This window comes from Antedon mediterranea, chromosome 6 (genome assembly GCF_964355755.1).
Source record: "Antedon mediterranea chromosome 6, ecAntMedi1.1, whole genome shotgun sequence".
In the NCBI taxonomy this organism is placed as follows: domain Eukaryota; kingdom Metazoa; phylum Echinodermata; class Crinoidea; order Comatulida; family Antedonidae; genus Antedon; species Antedon mediterranea.
This window is the reverse complement of record NC_092675.1, coordinates 6,072,186-6,085,172: the sequence shown is the minus strand read 5'-3', so window position 1 is coordinate 6,085,172 and position 12,987 is coordinate 6,072,186. Positions and strand designations below refer to the sequence as shown.

Here is a 12,987-nt window from a genome sequence, read left to right as displayed (position 1 = left end):
AAAACTCTTTAATTATCTTAAGTAGAATATTAGTTAAGGTTAGGATTAGTTGAGGGCTGAAATATAAATCTTTTTTTAAATTGTATATCCTAAAAGCATGTCTGATATTTTGCTATCCTTACTATGTATATAACATTACTGTGTCACAACTAGTTAAAATATCACTGTACCACATGTCCGTTTACCAGCATATTATGTTACTGAATAGCAACTGTATCCTAAGGAGTGTATAATGTATATATTTGATACTACAGTAGTAGATGAATGTAGCTCGACTCTTCTGACTGTTTCACATTAAAAAAACATCTAGTGTGCATCGTTTAAATTTATAACTATACTCCAAGATCAATTTCTAAATACCATATTTTTGGAAGAGCCTGGGGCCTAGCCCATAACATTCAAATGAATGTTTTCGTGGAATGATGGATACTATTTTTAGTCGTTGAAAGATGATCTATTTAATGAGAAATATTCTACCCTTTCCATTAATAAAATTCAAAAACACTGTATACAACTATTACAGTGAAACCATCTATAGGTTGAACACCTATAAACGAATATAATTAGCAATAAATTGTCTCTTGACTTAAATTAATTAATCTTTAATTAAAGTGATTTCTTGGCAGTTTTCAAACCCACTTCTAATGTTTAAAACATAGAAATTCAAACTTACCAGGAATACCAGAGTTCAGTTAAGCCCTAGCATATTTTTGTTGTTGTTTTGCATAGCTGCATTTTCATCTAGTTGCTGCGTAATACATATAGTAAGAGACTATAGTAGCTGAGTAAAAGACTAAGTTTGTATAACATTTTTAACAATAATTAACCAGTTTGGTTAATCATTTAGTAGGACATCTAATAATGGTCTAATACCTTGTCTACACTATCAAACTTCATGTGACAACAAAATGGGATGTGCCCATATGGACATGGTGGTGTCATATTACTACCACCATATTTGGGAATATATATCACTACCGTACCACATTTGGGCACATCACACTTTTTTGTCAAACTAGTTTGATAGTGTAGACAGAGCTTAATATTAGCAATACAAACAAAAACTCACTTTGTTTTAAATAACATTTCAAATGTGTAGTCATGTCCACAAATGTTCGCAATTCATGCAAGATGCAATTCTACTTTTAGGCTTAAGTCTTGAATAATATAACTTGTATAAAGATTATTCTGCTTCCAAACTAGATCTGGATACAGTAGACAACCACTAGGAACATGCTGTGCAATAGACACTGACAGATTTACACATCATTAAAAAAAGAAATGAGGCATTTATACTTCACTGACAATACTGCTCAGTGTTACAGTAGTACTCTGGTACGTTTGTGTACAAAATGCAATGATCTGTTTTAAACCAGGTGTTAGTATGGCAAACCAATATTGATTATCATAATAATTATTGACAACACACTTGATGTAATTAATTTCTACCATTGTGTATAGTCAGTGTGTTTACTTTGACAGTAAACCGGATTTCAACAAACCAACTGTAACTGTACGAAAGGAAATTTACTATTATTAAAAATGAATTATCTTTGTAGGATGCGCTCCGAATCCACTAATTACTGTACGCAATCCTTAGGAGTTCTTCCACTAGCAAAGGTTTACTACTCATCACTAGTAGTAGAAAGCAACATACTTCGGTATTTTAATTAATACTATAAAAATTGGCACATCTCAGTCTCAATTATCAAGTACCTTTGTTAAACTAAAATATACCTACTTTAGTTTTTTTTAAATGACAACGTGCAACATAATAGCTTTGACATTTTCAAAAAGCAAAACTACTAGGACTTTTCTAGTTTGCTTTAAGTGTGCATTGATGAGAGTCATGTATTGTACAATTTGACATTGATGCACAAATTGATTATTATGTACAAATGAAAACAAAGAATTCTTAATTTAATTTGGTGCCATTTGAATGACTTTCATTTGAGTGTCCACTTTTATAGGAAAGCATGTTGAGGTCAAAAGGTCATTTGTAATTTTTAAAACATCGTTTTCATTATTAATTTTCACTGTAGCATGATGATGATGAAAAGATAATACAAACTCCATTTATTGTATTTTGTACAATATCTGGATAGTATTGCATTTATACACGATATCAGGACTTAATTTATGTTGCATTTGAAAATGATATCAAACCAACACATTACTTACACTTGGACACGATATTAGGACCTGTTTTGCATGTTAATACATCTAGTACTTACATACTACTAAATTACACAAATCAATAGTGGTGTCTCTACAAAAGGTCTCTACAATATAAAACTTTATGTGAAAACAAAATGTGATGTCTCTTTTTGTCACGTAAAGTTTGATAGTGTATACAGAGCTTAAACTTAATAAAAACCTAGAGTACCCATCCAAGACAGTGGTATTGTCCGTGAGCTACACCCTCAGATGGGCGACTAAGTCCATGCATACATAAAATTATGCAATAATGCACTGCACTCTTGACGATTAATGCTACAGAGCACATAAATTATTACTTTTTAAAATACTATACATGCCAACACACAACAATATTTCATCAGATTATCGACACTTTTTTATGGATTGTAAAGTCCAAACACAAACAATATGAACTTTACAGATCATGATGTCTATAAAAATCAATACTTGATTACTAACAGTACTATTCGGTCATACCTATTTCAAACTTTAATTATAATTAACTTGCTTAGGTAAAAAAGTAAAAATAATACTTACACATTATGTAACCAAACTTAAATCTTGCCTTAATATTTCAAATGTAAATCAACTAACTAAAACTACACACAACTCCTACAGTATTTGAAAATTGATTAAAAAGTAAATCTACATATCTAGATGGTAATCAGACATAATAATTTCATGCAAAATTAATTAAATACTGTATCACTATTGTATAAATTAGCTGAGTAAATAGATGCAGAATGCTTTTGCACGCTTCAGCGCACTTGATGAAAACATCCAGGTTGATACACACTGTAACACATTGTGTAAGGTGAGCAAGATGGTGTAGAATTAATGCGTGGTATTTTAGCTCAATGGTATAATTATACGTAAATGGTATCAATTTTACTTTTGAGTAAAACTGTTCTATATTTCAAACATAAAGGTTCCCATACGGATGTATACAGAATCTTAATTAAAAACACGACACTTATTATTTGAAGTTGAGGAAAATGTAAAATTGGGAAAATGCGACAGGGGGCGGTTAATGTTTCAGCCCATATTGAAGATACAGATCATAGGATTTAAATAAGCTTCGGAATGGAAAGAGTGCCAGAGGGCGGGATCTAATTCTTGCCTAATTAACAAATTGGCTAGCCAAAGTGTGTTGATGTTAGTACGCAGGGTTAGTTACCAACTTAGTTACCCACCGTGCATGACAGTCCCGCATTTCAAAGTGATTTTTAAGGATACACACATTTTAAACAAACACATGTGATTGCATTTTTTTATTTGTAGGTTGATTGCTATCGCGCTCAGTCACCTAGAGGTGTCATTTATGAATTTTACGTGCGAGAGTACCATATCCAGCCATCTACTGGTGTCATTAAACTAAATTTGCTTTGCCCCAGGCCCCACACAATTGGGGGCATGTGGCTCGAATACTTGGTGTCACACATTTCAAATCTCTCAGGGTGGTAAAAACTATGTGTTAGTCGTAAATTGAGTGTTCCTAATACAAATGCTAAAAGATTGACTACTTACAGTAGGAGCAAACCAAGCCTATTACCAGATCATACTTTACTGATAGCTGTAACATTGTACATACTCTATAAATTATCACCCAGTATTATTTGGCAAAAAAAATACCCTATCAAATTGGACAATAAAGAGCAGAGATAATCTCCTTGAATACTGTCAATACAAACAATGAAACCTACAGTACAGTATACAACCAGGCATTCCTAACTAAAAAGTTCTTACAATACATTCACATTACTAAAACCTTTATGTAAAATAATCTGACCTTTGGGATGGGTCAGAACCACATTCATGGGACTCAATTGGACGGATTTTCCTACACATTAGAACAACATTTATAATAGAAATACAGGTACAAAATATGGTTTTTGCTAATCATCGAAAAAAAAAAAAAAATTCTAACCTTCTGTTTTAGGAATCACATTTTACTATTTTGAAACGTTAATCAAAGTTCGTAAGCAGGATTTTTATAGGGAGTTCTTTACTTCCACAAAAGGACAAAGAAAATTCACTCTAGTTTGACAAGGGCACTTTATCAAAAAAAGGGAAAAGGAGTGAGGGTGGGAGGGTTTGAGGGTTGGGGAAACGTTCAAACTATCAAACCCTCCCCCACGCCCTGATTAGTATATAGCTTGTTAATGAAATATATTCAAAGACTTGTAAATTTAGTGAACACACTCATCCAGTAACAAAGTGTATCAAGCGGTTGTTTAGATAGAATTACTTAACTATGTTACTACTGTACTTATTTATGTTACTTATATAAAATTATTTAAAGTGTAGTATTGCAAAATTGAAATAAAATAAAACTAAAAGGTACAGCACCGGTAAGTATAAGTACTGTACAAGGCTGATCCATCAGCGGGATTTCATCGGACCATATTAATAGAGAGGAAATTACACGTAGACTTGTCACGTGAAATGTGTCAATCCACCAGAGCAATTCACAATTTCCATCGAAATTAAACAAATTATCACTTTTTTTAAATTGCAATTTGCCTGTGTGTTTCATGGTCATTTTGTAGGTGAACATTAAAGAAGTTTTTCAATAGCGGACAAATCTATAAGATTATATTTTTAAAGAATATTGTACTGTACTTTATAAATACAGTAGCTTTGCACTACAAAGTATCGGTGATCACACATCCAGGACATGTACGACAGAGTGACATTCCCAGGGGCTTGGGGACAAGTGTTCTTAAGATGTTTACAATTGATAGCAAGCAGCAGGATTCTTAAATTGAAATAGGAACTACGGTAGTTTCAAGTTCATCAAGAGTTGGAATACAATTTAACAGACAAATTTCATATAATAATCATTTAAATAATTAAAATATGTATTGTCCCCAAAACATGAAAAATATATGAATAAAATTTAACTTTGTAGTTTTAAAATTTTGTAACTATAAAAGGTTTAAAAGTTATTCACTTTCCATGAACAGCGAATTACGTTTTATTAAGTAATTGATACTGTTTTTTTTTCTATTCAATTTTGGTCCAAGTATCTACATTGGTATATTCAACTAAACAAATTGTGGACATTATTTTTCATGGGGACAATAGGACTATTTTAAATTTTTATTTCTAGAAATGCAGCAATTTATTTACGTTGTTTTATTTGTACGTTGTCCTACTAGTATGTTTGCCTACTAGCTACTTACTACTGTAGTATGGACAATCTTTTATAATGAAATAGATAGAAAGTTCTGAATATGTTGATGATTGAGCGAATGCCTAGACATTCAATTAAATTGTCTTGTCTTTTTAGATAAACTCCTCAGTATGTTAATCTCAAATTAAAGACCCAACACTCATTCAATTAACACTGTCAGAAATATGTATTCTTGAATAGTCATGCTTACAAGGTGAAACACATTACTCGATAAAACTAAGTGACCAATAATATTTCGAAATGACAAAACTTACCTAAACCAGTGAAGTAAAACCATATCCACGTAATAATATTTCCCACAATTAAGAATAAATAAATTTATTGTCCTCTAATTATCTCAGTAATGTTATCCTCTGTGATGATAACATCTTAGGGCCCGTTCGGACGGGACTGAAACTACCGTGTACTTCCAACTGTGAGGTCGCGTGTGGCAATTAACTTACGCCTCTGGCTATAAAAAATTAGAAAACCATCTGGACGAAAAATCCACCAACTTTACTGGTTATTTCAATCCCATTCCAATTACACGCTGCCTCGGGGTATAATTAATCAAGCGTTAACGGGATCATGTCAAATCGCGACCTCAAATAAGCTTTCTGATTGTTTAACAATTATTGTTTAAAATGTTCTTTTTCGTTAATGCGAATGTATATCTATTGTTTTGTAAAATTATATATAAATAATCAACTCGTTGGTTTTTTTCCGGTGACCTGAACTTGCGAATCGGTGGCTTATAATGTACATGTAACGGCAGGGAGTTCTGTATTGTGGTAGCCTGGTGTCTGTGAATTACCACATCGACCATTCGGCTCGCACGATAAGAGGGGTACAGTGCGTGTTAAATGGAATTTTTACAACAATAGTTCGGCTCGCACGATGAATACACGTGGTGATTTTTACAAGAGGGGTACAGTGCGTGTACATTAAATGGAATTTTCACAACAATAGTTCGGCTCGCACGATAAATACACGTGGTGATTTTTACAAGAGGGGTACAGTGCGTGTACATTAAATGGAATTTCCACAACAATAGTTCGGCTCGCACGATAAATACACGTGGTGATTTTTACAAGAGGGGTACAGTGCGTGTACATTAAATGGAATTTCCACAACAATAGTTCGGCTCGCACGATAAATACACGTGGTCAACAAACAACATACGTTAGCAGGATTTTCGATCATTATTTATTTAAAAAGTAAATTGTATTCGATGTATTATAAATATATAGGTCTGGTTGTCGATTGAAAAATAATAATTGAACGATTCGCGCGCGAAACGACATGCAATATCCAGTTGAATTTGTCAACACGCCATGTCAATTGATATGGGTCGACGCACAGAGGGCGCTTTTTGACCTAAGAATTCCGATCTTAATTGGTTTCGTGTCAGCTTACCGGTACTTTGTTTATTCGTACGAACGTCGTATGGGTTTTACCCCAAGGGTAAAAACCAAATAAACGTGTATTTCAATCGCCGTACGAACACGGTCTTAATGTTATTTTAAATGGAATACAGAGTATAAAATGTACTTAATGCGCTGGTGTCTCCCACACAGTGCATGTCAGGAAGCCTGTGTGATTCATTCAGTACTTTAGCCTGACAAGACGTAACTACTGTATGACACTTTCCTGTCATTGAGAAACTTTCTGCAGGAAGTCCATCTTTAATTACTATAATTTCAGAGGTGAAAGGTCAAAGATCAATTAAATTTTAAATCAATATTTATGTAACAACATAAGCTTGATTTCTGAATACTTCTGTAAATTACATTTTACAATCTTATTAAATAGTTACTGTAAGGTGGTTAATGATTTTGCATCAGAATTTTTTAATTTTAGATATTAAGGCTATGTATGTTACTGTCGGAATCAAATCCTACATTATTATTATTATTAAATAATACTAATATTATTAATTATCAATAAACTATATTTAATTTCGTTATTACAAAATTGTAGTACTTGTAAGCATTAAAGGCTCATAGTGTAAAGAAACAGGTTATTTATTGGTATAAATTGTACGTTACTAATAGGCAATACAAAGCGCACCGTCCCACAGTTATTTCTTATCAATGTTCAATGGTTTTTTTTAAATTCTCAATAAATAGTAACATGTTAAAACATAGTAGTAGGAGAATATATTCAGAATAAGCTAAGAGTTATTCAATTCAACTTTTATTTCAGACAATTGTCCATATGGTATAATACATTACACAAAAAAAAAATGAAGGAGAGAGGACCAAAACTTTAATCTATTTGTATATAATGCCTCTCTCCATTTGTAGTACATGTTTGAAGCCATCAACAAATATTTATATATACAAAAATTAACATTCTGTTTTCGCTTTTCATTATTCTTGTAAGAAATCGGTAAGTCGAAATCCTCAAATATTTATAAAATGATGGAATATTGTTTTCCGCAAACAAATTCCTCGCACTAACAAATCTGGGTTGTCCCAACAACCGCCGGAAAGCATCATTATAAGAGAATCAACTACAAATACTATAAAAAAAAAAATCATTAAAGATTATTCTTAACAATAATAATAATGTACAGTAAGATTATTTTCGATGAATTTTTGTCTGACAGTATTAGTTTTGACAGTAATTTATATCCTGTACCTGGAAACTGAATAATCATTAACATATTAATAAGATAGTGAAATATCATTATTCAGATGATAGATTTTTAGCTCATCATAATATTTTCTCGCCATTCATTATCATGTTTAGATAAAGTTAATTATTTCTTCTAAAAAATATTCAATTCATATTCTAGTACAAAAAATCATTAAAGCAAAAAAAATAGTTTTACAGCAATTTCCGTTGAACTAATAATAGCAATCACATTTTTTCCCACAATTGTGGTTTTACTTGAAAAATGAAAGCTGCTTGAATGAACTATACTGTGATGAGATAGGTTAATTTGTTGGGAATATAACTTTAAAAAAATAGCATATATACAGTAGTATATAGTTACTTAATACAAAGAACATCCAATAAGGGAAAGGTTTGAGGTGCTGTTTTTATAGTACGACAATTTTTTATTGAACATGGCGACTGAAAAATCTTAAAGACGCCTATTTCAACCCCTTACTTTCCTGTGTGGTTTTCACTCATTACAGTCTGCCTACAAAAGTAAATTAATTCTGTATCTCAAAAAGAAACAGACAAAGTATGTACAATGAATACAAAATAATATGAGCTCTATGCGTTATTTTGTTTTAATGTTCAACAAATATTTTCAATAAAGCTGGTTACTAAACGGTCTAATGCTAAATTGACAACAAACTGATCTTAAATTTTTTAAGTATGGGTGAAATCTGTAAATAAATTCTACAGAAATGTTGGCAGTTAAGAACTTTAATAGGGTATATTAATATTATCTTGTTAACCTCCACCTATCACAATTAAATTGGTCTGTCCATTATCTTGTACTGGTCCACTAGCCCATTAACTACTTTAGCTACAATGTTTGTAATAAATCATAGAGATATCATAGTATAGGTATCTCTATGTGAATAAAACCAGTCCTGCTAATCACACTAAATTCTGAATACAAGAATGGGAAATGTACAAAAATATCAAAACACTTTTAAAATACTTAAAACTTAAACATACAGTAATTTTGTTGAAAATAACTTTACATTATAAATCTAGTCACTGCTAATCACACTAAATTCTGAATACAATACAAGAATGGGAAATGTACAAAAAATATCAAAACAATTTTAAAATACTTAAAACTTAAATACATAAATTTGTTTAAAACAACTGTACTATTTGAAACAATATTCTCACCGTTTGCCATGGTGGCCTGTTGTCAATAACTTTGGGAAATTAACAAAATGTAGACAAATTTGGAACAGTGTAAATGATTTGGTCCTTGTTAAAACTGGTATGATTTCCTGTACTTCAATGACATCAAGGGTTAACAAAATGTCTAACGTCTTTTATTGGAAGATTGTGCAAAAAGAACACGGCATTGGTACAATATTCTTTTGTTTAAAAGTTGGTTGCTAAGTTTACCAATGTAAACAAACATCATGGTTGAATGAATTCAAAAGATATAAGAATTATTATTAACAATATGTTTATTATCATGGTTCATTAAATATGACATTTTGTTGGTGATCCGCAATAAAACTAGCAAGAAAAATTAAAATGACTTGTATTTAGACCTTTGTGAATATCATTATATTTAGAAGATTTATAAGAATAATAACTGTATCTGAATTTCTTGGAAATAATATCAAAAAATAGAAAAAAGGGCTTAACTAATGTTTGTATAATTTTGAATTGAAACATTTTACTATTTTACTACTTACGCTCGACAGACACGAAGGGACCTTAGGGGAGAAGACAGTTATTAGCCCAATCAGGCTGCAAGTCACAGGTTATTCTCCAACATTTCACATTATTTATAAAAACTACAGTAGAGGGATTTTTTCCTGATGATGGTCAATAGTTTAGTCAACAGAGCATGCTCAATTGATGTTTCATATACGTTATGACATCGCTCCATTGAAAGCCAGTCGGATGGCTGAGTGGACTGTGCTGGGCTGCAAAACGCATCAATGCCAATTTATTTTTCTTTACTTACAATCTTCTTTATTGACCATCGAGTGAGTGAGTGGCCGAGTGGTTAAGACAGTGGAACCGTAATTACGTAGCCATAACATCGGCAAGGGTTCGAGGCTCACTCGCTCCATGGTTCTGGTGGTAGAACGAGTCTTCTCGGATAAGGACTATAAACCGTATTTCCAGTGTACACATAGCTCATGTGCACTTCAAAAAACCTAGTACATCTTTCGAGACGAGTAGGGGGCTATCCCGGTGTACTAGTCCACACAAACACAGCCACTGTCACACACAGAAACTGTTCAATTAAACTAACTCACTCGCACTACATCCCACCAAAAAGTGCTATAGTCTTCAAGTCTGAAGTTTGCACTAAATTGGAAGAAGAAGATCTTTTCTCACCACTTGCCAAAAGGGATGTTTTTTAGCTTTTGAGGGCAGGAACATAAGGTCCGATCATATCAGGCCTGTGCCGTTTGTTGATTGCTTATGCACTATCGATCGCTGGGTTACATTTACGTCGTAAAAATAGCCAAAATATTTTGTTTTGGGTAGGGCCTAAGCTTTCTTTTTCACATTTGCCAGCCAGGACCCATCACAATGAAGTTAAAACCTGTTTTCTAACTGAAAGTCTGCTGATTGGCTGCAGTTGTATTTATCCTACTGGCCAGGCGCGCCTACCATTAGGTGCTACTGCAGTTTCGTACCTAATAAAACTGGGCTTGGGCATAACTTAAGACTTTAACATGGTCACTTACACCATAACAAACAGGTGAATGAATGAATTTGGAAAGTGCATTAGCACAGCCAGTATTATACATTTACTAGGCCTAGGGGGCCTAGCCTAGGCGGCTGGGCTTAAGGGGCCTAGCTAGGCCTAGTTTAGCCTAGCATAGGTCCCTGCTAGCCTAGGCCTCTTCAAGCCTAGCCTACTAGCTAGGCTAGTAGTAGGCCTAGGCTAGGCCTAAAAGGCCCCTTTATAGCAGGAAAAATTTCATTTCGAAATTCTGTTTAGCAATATATTGCTAATCAAACTGATTTTTGATTCGAGAAACATAGGCCTAGCTAGTTTTGTTTTGTATTGTATTTTTTTTTTGTATTCAATTGTACAAATGTGTGGCAATAAAGGTTGATTTGTATAGCTTTTTGCTATGCTACACTGGCGAAATTATTCCTTGCTACTAGCTAGGCCTAGGCTAGGCCTGGCCCTGGGGGCTCCCCCTACTACTACTCTAGGCTAGCTAGCTAGACCCTAGTCTAGCCTAGAGTAGGTAGGCTAGTACTAGGCCTAGTAGTAGGCCTGCCTAGCCTAGGCGTAGGCCTAGGTCCTAGTAGGTAGGCTAGCTAGGGGAGGGCTAGCCTAGGCTAGGCCTAGGGCCTAGGCCTAGGGCCTAGGCCTAGCTAGGCCTAGCCTAGCCTAGGCCTACCTAGGCTAGACTAGCTAGGCCTAGGCCTACTAGTAGGCTAGCCTATATGCATGCATCCTTCCTAGGCATAAAATATTAGGGCAACTACATTTCTGAAATTAAATCGTATAAACTCACATAATTGTCAACTGAAAAAGTAAGTAAGACCTGCTAGACTAGGCTAGAGGCCTACTATACTACACGTCTGCAAAGTTCGTTCTAAAAATAAAATGTTGACAAAAAACAGGCGCTGAAATTTAACTGGAATGTGTTCTGCTCGATAGATGGCGCTATACCAGTTTGTGTTCTCATCATGAAATTGAAAATTAATAGCGGAGACTTTTTTCTACCCAGGCTCTTCCCGGCAAATCTTGAATTATTTTATCAGATTTTATTATAACCTTTATACATAATGCTATACTCAATTGGGCTAAATATTAATTATAAGTACCGGATACAGGCTTAATATTATTATGCAGTTAGTGCTATTATTTACATAAGGCCACGTTAAATTGAGAAGTTGTTGGTCTCCTCATCATCCGAATATGCTCCCCTTGTCATTAACTGAAACAGTAACAAGAACTGAATTTTCAAAGATTTGTAAGATAATTTGATGCATTTATTGTAGTCATTTACAAGGGATCGAATCTACAGAAAAAAAAACACTGACTGAACAAAAATGTAAGTGACCCAGTATTATTGTCATAGTGTCCTCTCCCGACATTTGGTAATGTAGTGGAAACGATCTCAATGCTGTGGCAGAGACATTGTATCGTTTCCACGGCATCACCAGATGCATTGACTTGCTTGTGTGGTGGAAAGGGGAAAGTATTATTCTGTGAACCACAAACACAGTAGCATATAGCTTTAACTCTTTTCCACCATGACCCATCGAACCCATCATCCGTGTTGTTAACACAACGCTGCTCACCTGAGCTAACCGGTCATCTTGGATATAAACAGGTTACCAGCTTTGACGGTCATGAATATATTTATGACGTAACGATGAATTACGTAATAATATGAAGTACGTATACAGCTTTACCACGTTGAAACACCGGTTATTGTCAGATCACCGAAGTTAAGCAACGTTGGGCCTGGTTGGAGCTTGGATGGGAGTTAGGACCAATCAAGGTGCTTTAAACAGTCCTGTCTTTGTACGTTTGTATCAAACCAGTGGCGGTAATTATCGCTGTTGGTTTCGATTGAATAAAATATATAAAATGAATAAATAAATAGACTATTGTCAGCGGCTCAGTCATGTACTTTGTTGTGTGACGTGTAATGTTCTGTTCGAATACTCTTTAAATGAAATAAATATTGTTTTAATTTTATTTTGAAACTTAAGATATTGAGACAGTTAAGTTAATTTAGGAAATAGGTAAGCTATCTTTGCGATTTCTACCGTCATATTAATACATAATAACTATCGTTATAGTAATCTCTATTAATTGGTGGGCCATATAGGCAGTTTGCCACTCGCAGCCTGTTGCCAATACATCAACAATGCACAAATTACCTTCCTTTGCAAACTACAAAAAATAGCGTCGTAGAACCAGTTGGTAGGTTATTAAATCCACGTCCTAAAAGGGGATTCCCCATTTA

At 33.8% G+C, this 12,987-nt stretch overlaps 1 protein-coding gene across 3 annotated transcripts in view; it reads right to left on the bottom strand.

Moving 5' to 3' along the window:
- LOC140051885 (afadin- and alpha-actinin-binding protein B-like) overlaps positions 1–9,306 on the bottom strand; it is a 30,479-nt gene extending 21,173 nt beyond the window's left edge. Inside the window, exon 1 of one of the 3 annotated variants that reach the window (XM_072097218.1) lies at positions 9,197–9,306. The gene's annotated coding sequence lies outside the window, so the exon portion shown is untranslated. Of the gene's footprint in view, positions 1–673; positions 919–3,726; positions 4,558–9,196 lie in introns of those variants that run through there. The other 2 variants (XM_072097220.1, XM_072097219.1) reach the window with 2 other exon arrangements.
- Positions 9,307–12,987: the final 3,681 nt, after the last annotated feature.